The 19413-nt window shown below is 41.5% G+C and overlaps 1 protein-coding gene across 32 annotated transcripts in view; it reads right to left on the bottom strand.

The window, feature by feature from the left end:
- Positions 1 to 19413, bottom strand: part of TRERF1 (transcriptional regulating factor 1) — a 140910-nt gene that overhangs the window by 107587 nt on the left and 13910 nt on the right. For 7 of the 32 annotated variants that reach the window (XM_043543726.1, XM_043543715.1, XM_043543725.1 and 4 more), the window contains one exon: positions 17322 to 17381. The exons of 24 other annotated variants lie outside the window; for them this stretch is intronic. The gene's annotated coding sequence lies outside the window, so the exon portion shown is untranslated. Of the gene's footprint in view, positions 1 to 14450; positions 14512 to 17321; positions 17382 to 19413 lie in introns of all 32 variants that reach the window. One more of the 32 variants, XM_043543735.1, reaches the window with a different exon arrangement.

Genomic DNA, 19413 nt, shown 5'->3' on the forward strand with positions numbered 1-19413 from the left:
TGTCATATTCACACTGAACCACCAAGATAGAACCGGTGCTCAGACTCTATAGTGGGGAATGTTATAGAAAAATATAAGCTAGAAAGATCCACTCTACCATGGTCAACTTAATAAAATGAATCAAGTCTGACTGGAGATTGAGTGTGGAGGAGCAGGGAGGAAAAGAAGGTTTATAGAATGAGTCTGTTCATTATTCTCATCAGGCTGAGGTCTCACCTTCACTCCCCTCAGGAACAAGGATCTATTTCATAAATCTGCTCTTTGAAATGGCTGAATATAAAACAGGTTGCAAAAAACCAACATAGGGAGAATACTGCATAGACTTAGTCAGTAACCACCCTGTGACAGAGGAGAATTATGGCTATCCTTTTGCCTCAATAATCAATATGGTATCTCCTAAGCATTTGTGCCGTCCTCACAGATGAGCTATAGTATGAATCATGAATGGAGAGGAACACCTTCTCGCAGAAGTCAGTCTGAATGTGAGAAAATGGGCATGGAGAATTTGAGGTGCTATGCAGCGTCTTTGGTGAGGCCTAGAAAAAACTCTTCCATCATAGTGTCCACCTAGTCCCAATCAGAACTGTTCCAGTGACAAAAAGCCTCACCAATCTAGGCTGACTCTAAAGGCAGAATTCTCATTTTCTTGCTGAACAGTTTTCTGTATTTTGCAGATAGAATCAACTAGATTCAGACACAATCATCCAACTCAGTGGGAGCAGAGATGCATCACAAGGTAGCAAATTTATCTTTCCTGTGTCAGCTGTGGCCAGCATCACTCACAGACAACCCTAAAGATACTCTGAGATTTTTCTAATATATGCAAGATGAATCTATGTTCTACATGGCTACTACAAACCAAGCAGTCTGGTGATGCGAGCATCATAGATTAAGATGGTCATCCAAACACAGTTTCTGGAGCAACGGCTGGACAGCCAGTTGTTTCTATCTGCCTGGCACACTGCTCTTCCACTAGAATGGAGGTATTAATCTCATTAAATTACCACTATGCTTTTAACCATTTCTTTTTAGGAAAGATTATTGGAACAGTTTTAGCAAAGGAGTTCTAGTGCAATCTGGGATCTTCAACATTTAACTGACCACTGACAGTGTAGTTAGAAGCCTGGGTACAACACAGTGGCCAGAGTGTCTCAGTGATCAGTCTTCTTCTACTAATAAGCAAAAGCCACGTGTCCATGCTGTCTTCCAGGTCTGTCCAAAGCCTTTGATACAGCAACATGCTGTTGACTGACAGAAGTGGATGGAATAATTTTTGAGTAGCTCTGGGAAGTTGCTCTTCCACCCTGAAGGCGGTCTCTTGCAGAGCACCACAGGTCTCTATTCAGCCAATTCTCATATATAAGAGGCAAGTGCAGACAGACCTGAGATTGAGAGGCTGCTTGGCCTGCAATGCCATCATCATGCGGCAGCCAAGGTGTACCTTTGTTAGTAGGACACAGATGTCCTTGTTTTCCCAAAACCAGACTGAAATGGGAGCTTGGATAAGACTAAGCTGGGGAGCTCAACCTATAAAAGATGTAAGTGTTGCTGATGGGTCAGGGACACTTGTTCTGACACTTTTAGGGATGTTTATGAAAAGAAAAAGTTAGGGAGGAATTAGGAAGGTTGCTTAGACCTCTCTCTCCTGCTTCTCTCTCCTCCTCCAGAGAAACTGGGACCTCTCCTCACCCCTTGTCTATAGCCAAGGGAAGGGGCCCAGACGCCCACCACCACCACCAAAGAGGGAGGAACAGCCCTAGGAAAGCTGTCCTCCTATGCTGTCAAGGGCCCTTAATTAGTTTGGCCAGTCCCAGGCCTGGACCTCCTTCCTGGGATGATTCTCCTCCTCTTATCCCTCCTTTGTCACATCCCCTCTCTCCTCCTGCTGTCTCTTCCTGCCCCCTCTGGATTCTCCTCCCCCGCAGACTGTACAGTGAGGGTCTGAGAGGAGGCAAGACATGGGGACTGTCAATCGAGTTTTGGGGTGCTGCTAGATTCACCATCCAAAACACAGGCTGTGTGCAGAACTGACTGCCCTGTGTGTACCATGCTGGTGTGCTCTAGGTACCAAGAGTGCATTAACATATTCCAGCAGAGCCCACACAGAACAGCTAGCGTGCAACGCACAGCCTGTCCCTTGGGTGGTGAATCCAGCAGTGCCCTAACACATTCAAAATGGCTGCAACTTGCCTCCTATCAGGCCCTCACCAAGCAGTCTGTGCACGTGCTCTGGGTTGATGGAGAAGAACGCCCCCCCCGCTGCCATGGCACTATCTGCAGTTTTTGTCACAAGTGGTGATGAGTAACACACACAAACATGTGTGCATGTTTGCAAAATTAGTAGATTTATACCTGAATTAGTAACTTTGTACCATGTAAAAAGTGGGAAGATTATGGAAAATTAGTGAGGGCTGGCATCTCTGCAGGGGAAATATATGGTCTATCTACTCTTAATTCAGTATGCAATATGGACTATTTGAACCTCACCTGCTCCACAGAGAGTAGAAGAAATGCTTCCCCATCCCCCTAGTTTATACCTAGTTAGGAGATTTTGACCTCTACTCTCAGAGGTTGTCCTTACCACACTTTGCCTTTGTCAGTTAGGCGCTGCCAAAATAACAAGGAGCGCCATAAGATTCACAGCTTGTTCAGTGATACATGTCATATTCCCTGGATAAAACAGCCCCATCCTCCCTCTCTCTCAAAAAACTCCCCAAACTATTAATTGTACTCTTCTGCACTACCATTAAAAAAAAAATCAGTTACATACTCATCCAACCCTCAAATCCAACAAACCTTTTACCCACACCCCATCCAAATGCAACAACTCTTCCACCTCTAAACCCTCATACTTCCCACTCCCCAGAGCCTCAGATCTTCCAGGTGGCTCCCCTATAGCAGTGGTTCTCAATCAGGAGCCCGGGGTCCCCTGGGCGGCCGTGAACAGGTTGTGGGGGATCCGCCAAGCAGTGCCAGCGTTAGACTTGCTGGGGCCCAGCTCAGAAAGGTGAAGCCCCACCGCATGGGGCTGAAGCCCAAGACCTTGAGCCCCACCACCTGGGGTTGAAGCCAAAGCCTGAGCAGATTAGCTTCATGGGGGTTGGGGGGGGCACGCATCGGCACTGTAGCATGAGGCCCCAGGCAATTTTCCTGATTGCTACCCCCTAATGCCGGCCCTGGCTTTTATATGCAGAAAACCAGTTGTTGTACCACAGGTGGGCTGTGGAGTTTTTACAGCATGTTTTTGGGGGGGCTCAAAGAAAAAGGTTGAGAACCACTGCCCTATAGGGCAGCTACTACTGAAACCAACAGCCATCCTGTGACCTCTGGCTGTGGGAGCTGTCGGTTAGATGGTGAGTGGAGTCTCCTGGCAGTGGTCCATTGAGAGAATGCACCCCCTCCCTTTGGTTCCTAAATTGGGAAGGTCTACCCTGACTGCTGGCTATCTACCATAGCTGGGGTATGTGTGGCTGGGGAAATGCTTGCATCAGTTGTGAAACATGCTGTTTTCCCTGCTGGTAGTCATGGAGATATCCTCTGGGGGTAATGGGGCTTCAGGCTCCCTCCCAGTACAGACTCTGATCTCAGTGCTGGGCAGGCAGGTACTGCTGGTGGCTACTGTAGCACCCTGACATGGTACAGCGACATCTTGGCCTTGCCTCCTCTTTGTGAGCAGCTGGAGTGACCTGTAGAGGGGCAACGTATCCTATCTCTAGAAGTGCATGGGAGATGCTGGTGGAAGACACAAAAGGGGAGTTCCACCTGCAGCAACTACGACAGTGGCAGCACCAGTCTGCAACCGTGTATTAGAGAGATCTCCCTCCCTCCCTGCCAACCTCACAAAATGAAACTAAGAACTCCTGATCTTATAATGGGGAGTGATATCAATCATTATCACGGTATGTGCATTTATGGTCTAAGCTTCAGCTTCAATGCCAGTAAGGGCTTTTTTAACAACTCTGTTGAACAGAGAACTTCCCAGCCCACAAAAAAAAAAAAAAAAAAAAAAACTTACACCACTTATTCTGGAAAGGCCTGAATGAAGAGATAGGCCTTGCATCATGCTCTGAAAGAAAGTAAACCCAGGCCCCTGCAACGGACGAAATCACATTCTAGAGGCAAGAACCTCTGCACTGAGAACACCCTACTAAAAATCCCTTTTCTGCTCCTGGTTTCACTGCACAACCTTCCTTCAGGAATTCATTGCTTCTTCTCCAGTCAGTCAGTTTAAGGGGAAGGGAGGTTACCTTGTGATAAGAGTATATTCTAGGGTCTGAGTGTAGGGTCTACACAGCACTCCCAGCCCTGCTTGCAACATAAGCACAAAACCAAAGTTGGCTCAAAAATTCGAAGTGCTGCTCCTAGACCACAGGGATATACCCTCGATACAACCCAGTTTGCATCTGTCCTTCCACGTTTCCCTCTGACCTTACAGCACCTTGGCACGTTCCCTTTCTGGGGTTCTGTGCTCCCAATTCATCTGTGTGTCTGTGTAATCAGTAACTTGAAACTGATACTATCTTGTCAGTTCTCTGTGGTCTTCTTGTCTAGCCATGAGAAGTGCTCCTTGCAGCACATTCATAATTCTCCATTGCCCATGGGATGGAAAAAAAGTGAGAAAAGAAGAGAGGAACGTTAATCTCTCCTCCTTCCCCTCCAGCAGAAGTCTGTGCTTCTACCACACAGAGGCTTCCCAAGGGAGGGAAGGCCATAAAATCTGTGGAGCCAAAAGTGCCTGAAAAATGGCTGCAAGTTGCTGTCTCTTCAGTTCTGCTGATGTAAGGAAGGCTAAAGCCAGTCAATGAGTTGCTGATGGAAGATCAGTCTATGAAGTCTTCACAAAAATGCAGGGCCCTTAAGCCAAACCTGTCCCATAGCCTGGCAGGAACATCAAAGTTGGACTGACCCAAGATTGGATCAATTTCACTCTGCAGTTCCTGCAGATGCTGCTATGTAAATATCTTGTGAAGGACAGGCAGTATAGGCCTACCCCAGCTGTGAGACTTTCCCTATGGGAATTTTTAAAATGAAGTGACAGAGGAAGGCACATAGGAAGCTACATGAAAACCTGCAATCATGCAAATTTAAACGGATAGAATGTTACCATACTCTTGATGTCAACCCTAGAGCTTACGAATCACCCTCTGTAAACAAGCCCATCTCTTCACGACAAGCTTATAAAAAGGAGTATGCAGTAAAATATACATGGATGAAATATTAAACTTTGAGCAGTGGCTACTACACATTGCTGTATTTCGTTTCCAAATGGAGTCTGAGTATGCACAGTATTGTATATATGCCACATACAAGGATGGGGAAGAAGCCCTAAGCAGGAAACAGTAGCTAGTATTAGATAAGCACAGCTCACCCAAATTTAATGGTATGCTCAAATCTGTTTTTGATTTGCAAACCCTGCTGACATGAGATAAGAGGATATTTGGAATTAAAAATAAAATAATCAAACTAAAGTGAATCAAATGCTACTCAGCAACAGATGAGTAAAACTTAAAAAAAAAAAAAAAAAAAAAAAAAAGTCAAATTGTGAACTGCCAAACATGATAATGTTCTTTTCCACACCACCCAACTCCCATTTTGACACAATTTAGCCATCATGAAAAGTACTAGGCTGTCTGCTCTGGAGTTTCCTGTCCAGAATAGATGCAGCAAGAATGCTTCACTTGCACAGCATCCCTCCAAGGCAGTATGCGAGCAACCCTCACTTGGAGAGACTCCCTCTAAAGGTGAGAGGATAGCTTAGTCCCAGTGGTCTGCGGAGATTTCCCCAAGTGTCAGTGCCAGGGCAATAGTGGGCTTGAGGATGTGAACACCGAACTGCCAGGAAATAGCTTGAGACTATTCACGTCTCTAACAGATCACCAAGAATTCTCTGGATGGTAACAACTTGTGGTTACTGATGACTAAGGGCTTGATTGTGCTCATTCCATTTTCCCTTAAAAACGTCCGGAACAACGTGCAGCACTCTAGGAGTAACACAGGGAAGAAACTGGGCCTCAGAGAGATAGGATTCTTTACCATTGGCAGAATACTACCCCCTGCACCAGGTTGGAGTGGGGAGCCAAGCTTCTGCCCATTCACCTGGGAAGGGAAGAGACTATGCATAGCATCTACTTACTCCTACAGCCCCAAACCCAGGTTCAGGGAGCCTATGTATGAGTCAGGGTTGCCAACTTTCTACTGGCACAAAACTGTACACCCTTGCCCTGCCCCTCTTCCGAGGCCCTGCTCTGCGCTATCTCCAAGGCCCCGCCTCCTACCACTCCATCCCCCCTCCCTACCCTCACTCACTCGCTGATTTTCACCAGGCTGGCTCAGAGGGTTGTGGCGCAGGAGAGGGTGAGGGCTCTGGCTGGGAGTGTGGGCTCCAGGATGGAGCCAGAAATGAGGAGTTCAGGATGCAGGAGGGAGCTCCAGGCTGAGGCAGTGGGTTTGGGTAGGGGTGGGGGTGAGGGCTCCGGCTGGGGGTGCAGGCTCTAGCATGGGGCTGGGGATGAGGGGTTTAGGGTGCAGAAGGATGCTCCAGGCTGGGATCGAGGGGTTCGGAGGGCAGGAGGGGGATCAGGGCTGGGACAGGGGGTTGGGGTACAGGCTCTGGGCGGCACTTACCTCAAGTAGCTCCCGGAAGCACTAGCATGTCCCCCTCCAGCTCCTATGCGGAGGCACAGCCAGGCGGCTCTAAGCGCTGCCCTGTCTGCAGGTGCCACTCCCGCAGTTCCTATTGGTTGCCAACCAATGGGAGCTGTGGAGGCAGCACTTAAGGAGTGAGCAGCGTACGGAGTCCCCTGGCTGCCTCTACGCTTAGCAGCCGGAGGGGGAACACGCCTCTGCTTCCAGGAGCTGCATGGAGCCAAGGCAGGCAGGGAACCTGCCTTAGCCACACTGTGCCGCCGACCAGACTTTTAACGGCCCAGTCAGCAGTGCTGACTGGAGCCACCAGGGTCCCTTTTCGACCAGGCATTCCGGTCGAAAACCAGATACCTGGCAACCCTAGTAGTATGAGTGAACCCCAGCAAATGACCAGATTAATGACCTTAAACTGGAAATAAGCCAGTGATCAAGAAGAAAAATGTTTAGTAATCTCATCACCAATCCCCTTCCATCTCTTGGTCTGAAACTCTTCTATTCCACTGGTATGGTGAGTCCCCATCCTCCGCACCAACCTTCTCTCAAGACTCCTATTCCATCCGTAAATTATATTTGTGTCAAAAAAAAAAAAAAAAAATTGTAGCATCAGCCTTAACAGTGAAATTTCTTGCTGTTAACTTATGCCATTATTCTAACTTTATTTAAACACAGCTTTATGTAGTTTGCCTATCATTAAATAAAATTTGTGAAAACCTCTCCCCCCCCCACACACATACTTTAGACTGTTTACACATTTAGTCCAAGAGGATGTTCTCGTTTTATAAACAGTCTGACTAGCGACTGCATTATTAGCAGGGAAAAAAATAACTTGAGGATAAAAATGTAGGCAAAACACTGTCTGCTAAAGCCCAAAAGTGGAACAAAAAGACTAAACACCAGAGTTTAAATTAACAAAAAACAAAAAAAAAAAAAAGAAAAGAAAAGAAAAGAGGTTCAGAATTAAAGCTGAGGAAATAAATAAGAGCGTAAGATATGCTCAACCAATTTTGCCCTTTCCCTATTTACAGAATATTCTTGAATGTATTCATATTTGACAGTTTGAGATTTTAAAAAAACTGATTGTGAGCAGGTCACTGTGACTATCTGATACAACATTCTAAATTTGACTTGTGTTGGTTAGTTATAACTGGTCACGCAAGTCATGTGGCATTGTTTCTGTTCTCTGATAGGATGAGCACAACACTTATCAGGACAAGTACTTGAAGAGCCATGACATGAGTAGCAGATAAACAGGATCAGGAAAGTATATACTGTAACACTTTAAACCTGTTCCTTTCTGGGCTATACAGGCCTTGCCTTCATTTCCTCTTACCTTATTATTCCTAGGGAAAAAAATACTCCACTACAAAATTTATTGACTAGGTTCAACATTTAAATTTAGTGTTTTGGCTCACACTTATTTACATGTGCACTTGTGGTCCTAGCTGCAAAGAGTATGGTCTGAACCCTGCGTAGCTTGCTTAATTTACTGCCTCAAGGCTATGAGAGGGATATCGGGAAACCCATCATTCCATATGAAATATATTATTTCCAGCATGAATATCTGCACAAGATTAACATTTGCTATTCACAAGTACTTGAACGTCTGAGCATAAAGTTAGCTTTTTGCGAGTATTCATATGAATAAAATTCAATTGCTTGAATATCTGTGAAAGGCAAACACAAGAATGTGTCAGCGTAGCCTAAATGTATTAGTTTTTGATTAATCTCAGACTTTTTTGGTGGTATTTGCCTAGCTCTATTCAAAATGATGCATCACAGATTTAGCAAATAACTTTTTCTTGCCACTCAAGCACTCTGCCATAAATAATAATATAAAGAGAGATCACACTAGGTTTCTGTAGGACAAAAGTAAATTTTTTTTTTTTTTTTTTTTTAAGAGTCAAAAAGACATTGAGGGGTATATATGTAGGCCAAAGGAATATTTAATTTTATCTAGTTGACATGTTACTGCTAAGGCAAAAAACAGTTCTATTGAGCTAATTCTGGGGAGTTGGGAGCATTCAACTGAAGTCAGTGGAAATACTCTTGGCAGTAAGTGTTTGCCATAATGGACCCTTGACTATGGAGTCATTCTTTAATGTGCCTCTCAAACAATCTACAGAAGACAGTCTTGCTGAAAATAACCCTTAAACATCACAACTCAAGGGGGGCGGGGCGGGGGGGAGCCAAGAATATCACTAAAGATGTTCCACTTAAATAATGAAGAATCCCTTATATTTTAGCATTATAGACCTGGATTTGAGAAGTTCTGAATTGGGTTACAGCAATATTTATTCACCACAGCATAAATCTTCCCTACACAGTAGTAAAACTGCCTAATAATTTAACCGTCAATCATTTTTATTTTAACTTGTCAACAATTGCCTGACATAGGAATTTGTTTTATAGTCCGTTTTCACGTCTGTAGTTTTAAAAACGTGACTGTTTCAAACTCTTTGCATGGAGAACGTTTGTAGACTGCATTTACATGCAAAGACAGACATGTTATAATTAACTAGTCTCTTGGGTTCTGCAGGGTGGCCAGTGTGCATTCTACAGAGGCACCTGCATCATCCTATAGATAGGTGCTGCATTGAGAGTGTGGCTTTCCACTAAAAGCAAAGGAGCAGCCTGAAAAGGCATGGCCCTGCGAAATACATAACCAAAGGACAGGAATGGGTTAAACCATGATTTTCCTGCCAAAGATATCATCAAGTTACCTACCACTTCTGGAATGTGAATTTTAAGTGATGTTGTATTACTGTACTTTAACATGTACAAATTTCATTACAACGTTATACCAAAACAGGATTACCGCATGTAAAGAATCTGATTATACTTGTCTCGGGTACAAGGTTTTAATCTGGCAACACATGGGTTTTAAACTTCAAACACCTGAAAGTATCTGCTTTCAGTGGGAGGGGAGAAAATAAACTATCCTTCAGAAAAGGAAAATGCTGCTTAACAAAGCTATAGCTCTCATTTCTTCCCACCAAATCAAGTCATTGATAAAACAGAAACCATTTTAGACCATTTACTGTAATCAGCCTGGGTAAATTTTAACCAAAGCATCACTGTAAAAGCTAGTAATGTGGTGATACTCTCATTACAGCACACACTTTCTTTTTAAAGAAAGACTTTAAAAGACTAATATAATAAACTCGAGATAGCGTCATCATTTACAAAATAACTGGCATTTTTCTAAAAGCTTTTGAGAAGCATGTTCAGTTTACATCTCCACTTCCTGTTACTATCTCTCCTCTTTGCTTTTCATTCTTTCAACCAAAAATTACATTACTGATGCTACAGCATTTCACTATCAGGATAAGGATTCAGGACAAGATTTTTGAACGACTGAGCAGTGGGCGTGGTGCCACAACTTAACTGTGAACTACCAAATAAAGTAAGAAGTGTATTAAAGACTTAATTACTATACTACTAGTATTCATGTACACTATAATACTTTGGCATGTTCAATTTATAATACTTTTTCCATCAGACAAAGACTGCTGACAGTGTAAAAACTGGGGCCCAATCCCACAAAATTGCCATTTACAGTGTGCCTAGAGGGTTTCTAAAAACAAAGATGTTGCAAAGAAAGAAAGAAAGAAAGAACGAACGAACCAGCAGCAGCGAGCAACAGGCCAGCTTATCTCGTGATTGCACTCTTTGGTGTGAAATCTTGACGCAGGCTTAAGACAAGATAGTGAGTGTCACAACTACTTCAAAGTTTGCATTCATATATTTTCAGTGCAATTTTAAAACTAATAAAGTCTCTATATAGCCAAGCTCGTTGCTTTGTTCCAAAGTTGATGTCTCAAAATAAACTCCATCATAAGGAAAAATTAAAAAAAAAAAAAAAAAAAAAAAAAAGACAAAACAGTTTACATTTGGCCAAAGCATAAAATGTTGTTCAATGTTATCGATTTATTGTTTTTCTTCAAATTAATTAAAATTAACCAAATCCTAAATTTCTTACCTATTCAAATCCCTCACTGACTACAAGAATGATACTGAAAAACACTTCTATAACGTATATCTTTTCCTTTACAAGATGTTCTTGTGCCGACAACGCTGAACGTCATTACTAACTCGGTTTTCACAGGAACTGACTACAACCCCTTTGCTGCTTTTGTAGTTCACATGATGAAACAGCAGCCTCCCACTTATTTCAGTTTCCAAATTATTAAAGTGTCTTTTCTCCACTAGTCCTAAAAATATGAATCCATCTCCTTGCTTATGTTAGGGTGGGTGTGGTGAAGCGAAGGATATCTGGAGGATCTAGTCAGACTGCTGAGAGGTTAGGGTATTTTTTTACAAATGTTACATCTAATACTATGCTAATAAGGTTGGTAATAGGAGGCATTTTACCAATGGGGGGCATTTTCGCCTTAGCACTCCCCAGGTACTGATTTGTTGGAAGCACAGATTTTCTACATAAACCCACTTTATTTAGGCTTAATGCCAGCCAGTTTCCCACTGTTTTTGAGACATTATTTGGCTTCTCCAGTCAGTGCAAAAATGGGGCTAAGTTCTGATATTAGCTACACTGATGTAAATATAGAGTAACTCCACCAATTTCAGTAGAATTACTCTATATTCACACCACTGTAAATGAGATCAGAATCTGCTCAGAGCTTGTAAAAACGTGAGACTTTAGTGATGAAAAACATTCAAGCCTGAGAAAGGATACTTTTAATAAAGAGATTAATTCTGCTCTCTTTTCCTACAATATACAGAACTGCTCAGCTCAGAACCATCTTTGTTCCAGTCTTATAAAGTCTAACCCTGTTTAGACTTTTCACTGACTTCCATACATGTAGTACAATCTGAGTTTGGTATTGTGATTCTGCTCAGTATTTTACTCCACATGAGTGATTTAGAGATTCACCCTAGTGTGGAAAATGTCTCCTCTGCTGTACAAATGGTTACGTGCATTCTATTTTTATTTACAGCAGGCAAACACAAAGACATCATTGTACATTTTTAAAAGTATTTATGGAAGTTAAATGCCTAAATATGTTTAAACATCTGGCCCAAGGTAAAAACAGTTTTAAAAAGCACATACAAAAGTTTACTAAATATGACTACGCCACTAAAAATATTGCAGACTAAGACTTTGATTCAATGAATATTTTTTTTAAAAGGCAAACCCTCCCCACTTTAGTGGTATTTATTCTTATGCTATATTTAACTATCACATTAAGTTTTGCCTCTTTTGAGCTCAGGGAACCAGCATGAAAACTATAATAAAAAATTAAGATTAACTATTAGCCAAATTCATAAAACATCATGTATTTTCAAAAGTAATTATTAAAAATATCATGTGGAAATGTATTGCATTATTGCCCTTGTATGACTTGTAAAAACTCATATTTGAGTATTTTCTTTTTCTAAATCCTAACAAGCACAATACCTTTTGTGTAAATGTGTATGATAGTACAAGATATGAGTATTTGTATAAACAGCAGAGAAAAAAGAAAGGATCATTAATATTTGTTATGCATGTAGGACCTCCTGCCAGTCAAAAATCACGACTTTTACAGGATTGTTACACATAATTGCATAATGGACACTAATAAAATATTTTAAGAGAATAAGGTCATCACGGCTGGCTAACACAGTTTTGTGCCAACCACTATTCACAACAAGTAGCTTTCATTACCATTCTGAAATCAAGGAGACAACAGACAGTGAGTATTCCTCACTATTTTTCCAAACTGAATGCAGTTAATATTTATATTTTATTTATGCTGTGCCCAAAGCTCTCTGGATAGCTAACAAAATACAACTTGAAGGCAACTTTACTCAATAAAACCCCAAACTAATCTGCAAAACATTTCACTAACCTGCCTTCCAACATTCAACAAATAGAGAAGTGAGGAAGGATGGATGATGCTTTGTTTAAAGCACTGGACAGAAATGCAGGACTGAAACTAAATTCAGCTCCAGGCTCTGCCACAGTCTCCCCGTGTGACCTCTGAGAAGTCACTTAGCACCCCATCTGTAAACTTGGACAATACTACTTTCTTTCTCTTCTTGTCTACTTAAATTGTGAGCTCTTCAGGGCAGGGACACTCTTGCTAAGCAAAGCGTTTGTCCAGAGCATGGCATAAAGGAGCCCCAGTCTTAGTTGAGAGCCTCTAGATGCTAACACAAAAAAAACAAACCACCACCACCTATACCCATAGAACACTGAAAAAAAATCTAGATCATCTACTGGGCCAATTTACATTGATGAACAAGTAGACTTAAGAGTATTTCAGACTCAGAGGATCTCAGTGGAGAAGCCCTGCCTCCTAACCTCTGAAGATTATGGTACAGGACAGTCAGCAAACCCAAACCTGTTGATTCCAGCTGCTATAGCAGCACACAAGGTAAAATAATAATATGTTGCATGTACATAGGAGCATCATTCATCAGAAGATCTCAAAGTGCTTTACAAACGATAAAGATCAGGTTCTCCCCTGCAGAGGGGAACTCAAACTACTCAGATCAGGGGACACAGAAGGGGGGAAGTGTCAGCTCCAAGGCATGCTCCCCAGTTCCCTGAGATCCCACAGAAACACTTCCTCCACCTCTCCCCACGACTATATTTTCTAGGTTTTGGGGTACATGAGTGAACAGAGTCAAGTAAAGCTGCTCTGCACTACATGCCTGGGGTGACCAGATTTCCAAAATAAAAAACAAGAAATTAGTCATTGGTGGGGAGAGTATTTAGGGGGCAGTTTTAGTAGCCATTAGCAAGATGTGCATGAACGGGGAGGGAGGGGGGGAAGAGAGAGAGATCTACCAGTCAAGCAATGCCCACTGACACCCCACTCCTTTCCTGATATTCTGTGGATTTGACTCTACATGCAGGAGGGGACTGGTTTAAGGACTCGCACAAAGAAGGTCTGGGATGGTACAGGACAGGGTGTCAATACAGGACAGACCTGCTGGGGGTAAGTTTTTGAGATGCATGTGCACTCACACAGCAGTCAATTTCACCAGCTCAGTGGGTAGTGGTTTCCTCTGGTATCTAGTTGGCATGAGTGTGACAAAAATACTATACTCTTAGTTACTAGGAATGATCACCACAGACCTCCTCCCCTCCAGGCACCATATATTTGTCATCAGCTTGAAGTAGTATTGACTCACATGGTTCTACATCTGCTACTACATCACCTCAAGGGCTGCCAGCCAAGGAGAGCATTGCTCCTGAAGGAATTTTAGAAGCTAATAGAATTATTATCCACATAACAGGCAAACCTGAAGGACCCAGCCTGTGACCAGGCTACAATTTTGGGCCCAACTCAAGTAGTTCTGATTCAGCAGAGTTCATCGCTCACGAAGTACCTCAGGACCATGACATCCATTTCTAAACTGTAAGCTCCTCATGGCAACACTCCGCACTGTCAGTGTTCAACAAATTAATAATGTCACCACCCCAAAAAACCACAATTCCCCTCTCAAGAGAAAAAAAAAAAGCACAAATGTTCAGGTTACTTAACTAACACACCATCATACTTGCCACAGCTCTCAACTAAACCCAACTAAACCTCCAGCTTTCCAGACCAGCTTCTTGCACCCAGCCACCCCCAAGACTGGCTTTTTCAGTCCATGGCAGGTGAAGCCAGTTGCAGCCAGTTGCCAAGACTCTCTCTTATCAGCACTTTCCCTACCCTCAGCTGCTCTATGGTTCAGACTTTGTAAAGGAGGAAGGAGCTGAGGGAGTACAGCTGTTAGGAGGAAAAAGGTGTCACATAGCAGCAAAGTACACACCCCCACCTGCCAAAAGAAGGGGACCTAAGCATAAGACCTACCTCTGAAATACAGGTGGAATATCTGTACTCTGTGAGAGGACAGGAAAGGGGTGTGGATGCACTGGTGGAAGTGAAGATCATGGATGGTGAGAGAGGGACCAGGTGGTGAATTGGCATAAGAGAATGAAAAAAAATATGGATTAATGAACTTGAGTGTGCATGAGGATAACTGACCAGGAAACATGATTACGTGGCAGGGGCAGATATTTTATACTGTATACAAATGTCATCTAAGTTTGAGTTTCTCTCCTGCTTTCTGTCAAGCGAAGGTAGGCAGGTCTGCTCCCACTGCTTCTACAAGCATTTGTCCCATTGCTCTCTCCCACAGCCTATCTTGTAAAGTCCTCTACAGCCTGAGAAGTCTGCTTTTTATGAAGCAGGGTTAGTGGCACCTGATTCCCTAATCTTTAAAGGGATACATATTTCCTTTTTAAAGAATGCAGACCCTTTTCCTCGCACATGGGAACTCACCATTTCTTTTTCTATTCCTTTGGAACTGAATAAGGGGTCTCTTTCTACCACAAACACATCTTGCTCCATGAGCCTTTCAGCTTCACTTGGGTATTAATGAGCACAAGGACACATTGCTGCATGCTTCCTAATACGTCAACCATGTAAATCATTGTAGAACTGAACAATACATTCTACAGTTATTTGCATGTCTATGTACAAGTTCCTCTAATAACATAACGTCTGTTAAGCAGAGCAGTTAGCTATGATGAAGTACAACAGAAGCTCACAAACATACGTGTGTGTGTGTGTGTGTGTGTGTGTTCACATGTGCTTGTACACCTACAAATACACCCACTTTGTGGGAGACAAAACTCTGCCTTTTGATATATTCATGCAATTCCACAAGACCCAAATCTGTAACTTTTCAATGTCAATAAGCAGCTCTAAAATGAGCTAATTTAGTTTAATACTTGAGGCAAACAATGAGGATTCTGAACAAGCATTAGCTGAATTCTGGTGTATTATAACAAGCCAAGTTCTAATTTTAAGGATTCATTGTGATATTTTAGAAGCAGTCTCATAACAATTTTTAAAAGGCTGAGTTTAAAATATATTGAGCCTAGTTCTAAGGGAATACAGTACGTGCTGAACTGCCATTTTTAATGGTATTTTTGCACCACCTCTTCATGCACTGCTTTATAAATCAAACTCAATTTTTTTTTAAATACAAGAGGCTCCATCTAGCAGAAAGCGCCAAACAGCAACACACAAAAATTAGAGGTTCATAACTTTTAAAAAGGAACAAAAATGGAAGAAAAGAAAAACTTCTGTAAATGTTTCTATATTTTTGTATAGCAGAAATCAATTGGCTTCCAAGTCTGCCCCAAATTTTCTTTTTCTATAACAGTCTTCTGAGTTTATTTTGTTTACAACTGTATATTTAGCAGAAATATAAACATAAAATGAAATTATCAGACACTATACATGTTTTTCAATTACAAAATCATAGATGCAACTTTAATGTCTGTGAATTGGCTAAAGTGTGCTCTGAACTGGTACAGTATCTGCCTCAAAATTAATACAAAAAGAAAGGGGAAAAGATTAGTACCAGTTTAATAGCTATGCTTGTGGTATTAAAAAGGAGGTCAAGTAGTTTTAACAATAGATACTTAAGGCCAGTCTATACTACAGAATTTAATATGTCAGTAAATTACATATTACTGTACCTTAAGACTGAAGATTTGCTTGTCAGAATAGGACAAACCATGGCCCCAATCACACAATTGATTGCGCCCAGATACACCACTGCTGAATGCCACTGGCTCCATGCACGGACAAATTGCATAAAGCCTATGTCATCGTAACCGCGGTCTGGAACCATATTTCAGCCTCAGAGTCAAATTCACCACTGGCATAAGTAGATGCAACTCTAGTGAATTCATATTCTGTCTACATAGGCAAGACCAAATAATGTTACCACACAGTGCCCTGATATGGCAAATTTTGTAATACAGACAGGGGATACTGTGGTCATGTAACCTAATTTTCGGTTACCAACATTTTATCAAAATAAAAACAAACAGAACTCATCACAGAAGAAATTATTTTCTTACCTAAAAAAGCACAAAGTGAGAAATATAAAGAATAGTAGCGCTCAGTAGCAAAGTAGAGAGTTACAGTTTATATTATATGTAAAGGCATAATGATTTTTTCATTATCAGTTTACCCCACTTGATTCATCTTTCCCTTCTGCAATCCAATTTTTTGTTGGGATTCAGGTTATTACATATGTGCCTAGATTAAAATGACTGGTGGAGCACATGACTGTACAATAACTTGTATTATCTGAGTTCTGTGTAGGATCTTCCAACCTCCTCTCTCATTAATTTCAGAGCATCTCCCATTTCCATATATGCTCCAGGTTGTATTAATTTTCAGCCAAAACTGCAAAAAATAGTTTCAGGGTAATTAAGTCCCCACTGGCCCTTAAATTTTTCATCTCTTCACCTCCAAATCACTGGTCCAAATCCAATCCAGGGCAGTAATGACTCAAAGTTTTTACCAACTAAGGACCAATTAGTGGTCTATTACACTTTGCTAAAAGTCCACAACAGATTCGCAGAAGGAATGGCAACTACTCAGCTGCACCATTACAATTGGGACAAGGAGGGACTGCAGGACAGAATGCATCGGTGGGACTGGCAGTGGAGTAGGGTGCTGGGGTCCCATCCCCCCCGCCAGTTAGTGGGGACCAAAAGTTGCAACTGTGGTGGTACCGGATATTTCTTTGATGGCCTACATACAATGATTTTAAGTAGTTTCAATACAGTTTCCTGTGGAGTAGTGCACACATCACAAACCACCACCACATTTTCAGAGGATTTAAATGGACACAGAAACTGACTTATTGAATCTCACCCCCAGAAGTCACTCCTCCAAGTCAGGATTGAGCAGCTGTGTGAGCAGGCACTGCTGCACCTGTTCCAAGGAGAAATAGGACTTAGGCCTCTAGAACTGCCTAAATTCACAACAAAAATATTTTTATACTTAAAAGTGTCTGATTTTTACCCACGGCTGTCTGTCAACATAATGAACTCCTGTGATGGACATAACAATGGGAAATTATCTGGGAGTATTTTTAAGCCCTGCTCCAATAATTTATTCTTGCAGAGGACAAAATTAAACATTACTTCTTTAAACTCTATCACAGCAAAATTATTATTTGTCTACATTTTTATATTGTGCTCGTCCCCAGAGTATCCGAGCACTTTACAGTTTAAACAAACATGAAGGATAAATCTAACATTCGGCCTAGATAGCTTCCTCCTACACACCAATATTCAGCTACTACCCAGGGATATGCGTCTGCACACTCGTGCTCTCTCTTATGTGACTATACCTAAATTTCCTCCTACCTTATTTTTCCTATATGGTTGCTGCTGAAAGAATGCTAGGCTAAGGGAGTGATCTAAAAATAGCAACTGTGCAAGAATTAAAATCCTTGATTTTTATGCACTGAGGGCCTGATCTAAAACCAACTTAAACCTATTGATGACAATGGGTTTTAGATCAAGCCCTGTTTTCCGATGTGCATTTATCATACAAGATTCAAATGAGCCCACAAGTGTGCGTTTAAGTTGAAGTTAGCAATGTAAGTGTACGTCATCAGATATTTTGATAGTCTCAGTGAAATAAATGCTTTTATTTCAATGTGTAGAAGTAAATATACAATATAGCCCTAGCACATGGTTAATAACACAGCAAGTAGATCTGCATAGGGACTGAGACAAGACATCATCTGATTTACATACAAAATCCTTAGGGGGAAGAGAGGAGGGATGGGAGGGATGGAACTGTTTCTAGTTCCAGGATCTCACACAGATATGTAGACTGTTTGGCGTCTATTTCAATGAGATTGTGCAAGATAAACCAAAACATTAAAATGAACTTCACAACTTGTTTCAACCTCACATTCCTGATCTTCAGAGAACTTAATCATTGCCGTACAACCAGATCAGATTGAGAATTGCGCCAAACCACTAGTGGAGGCAGGTGTAACTTCAGCAGAATTACACCCAATTATGCCAACAATGATCTTGGCCCTCAATCTTCAAAGAAATGTTTGAATTACTTCCTCCCCAAAGTAATTTGTCATAGTCCACTCTAATCTCAGTTGAAGAGATTTCGTAACAAATATAGCTGAAGTTAACAACTGAGTAAGGGCAACTTGAGGCAACTGACCAAAATAAAGACAGACATTATGAAGACTGGAAGAGATCTGAGGATCCATGGGTGATTAAACTGTCTAGCTAAAAATTTAAACAAAACTTAGAACTGATCTAAACCAAGTTTAGAATAATTCAAAATATACCACAAATTTTTTTTAAGTGTGAAAGTTACTTTTATCACGCTCAGATAACTCAAAAGCAGACACACAATTTGACCAAAAACTTTCCACTGCATAAAAAGTATTTTTTCAAATGTAAATTCCTCCAAGCAGGGACTTTGCTTTAAGTGTTTGTAAACTGCTATGTACACCTGTTGTGCAGTAAAGGGTAATTCTTCTAAAGTTTCAACTTGGCAAATGGAAACAGGAGTTTAGAAGAGAAACAAATAGAGCTCCTCTATGACTGCAGCACTGCTACCATCACATCAGAATTTGGGGTTTTATACTAACACAAATGGAAGACTTCCCAATAAAAATTAAGCCTACCTACACAGGACAGGCAGAACAATGTTCAGTACTAATAACATGTAAGCACAAGTTTCTAAAAACTTTGTTGCATAATTTATTAACTTTCATACCATAGTTTCACAGGTTAAGACAGAAAGCAACACTGAGAGATAGCTGAAACACTTCTTTCTGCCATTAGCTCAGTAAATTACGTCTCAGAGTATTTTTAACTTGAATATACAGTGGAAATAATATTTACTTAAGTTTCCCAATCTACAAAGTCATCTAACTGTAGTTTAGTACAGATATACATCTGCTACGCATCATAAAGATTTA

The sequence above is a fragment of the Chelonia mydas genome, chromosome 3, assembly GCF_015237465.2.
Source record: "Chelonia mydas isolate rCheMyd1 chromosome 3, rCheMyd1.pri.v2, whole genome shotgun sequence".
Classification (NCBI taxonomy): Eukaryota; Metazoa; Chordata; order Testudines; family Cheloniidae; genus Chelonia; species Chelonia mydas.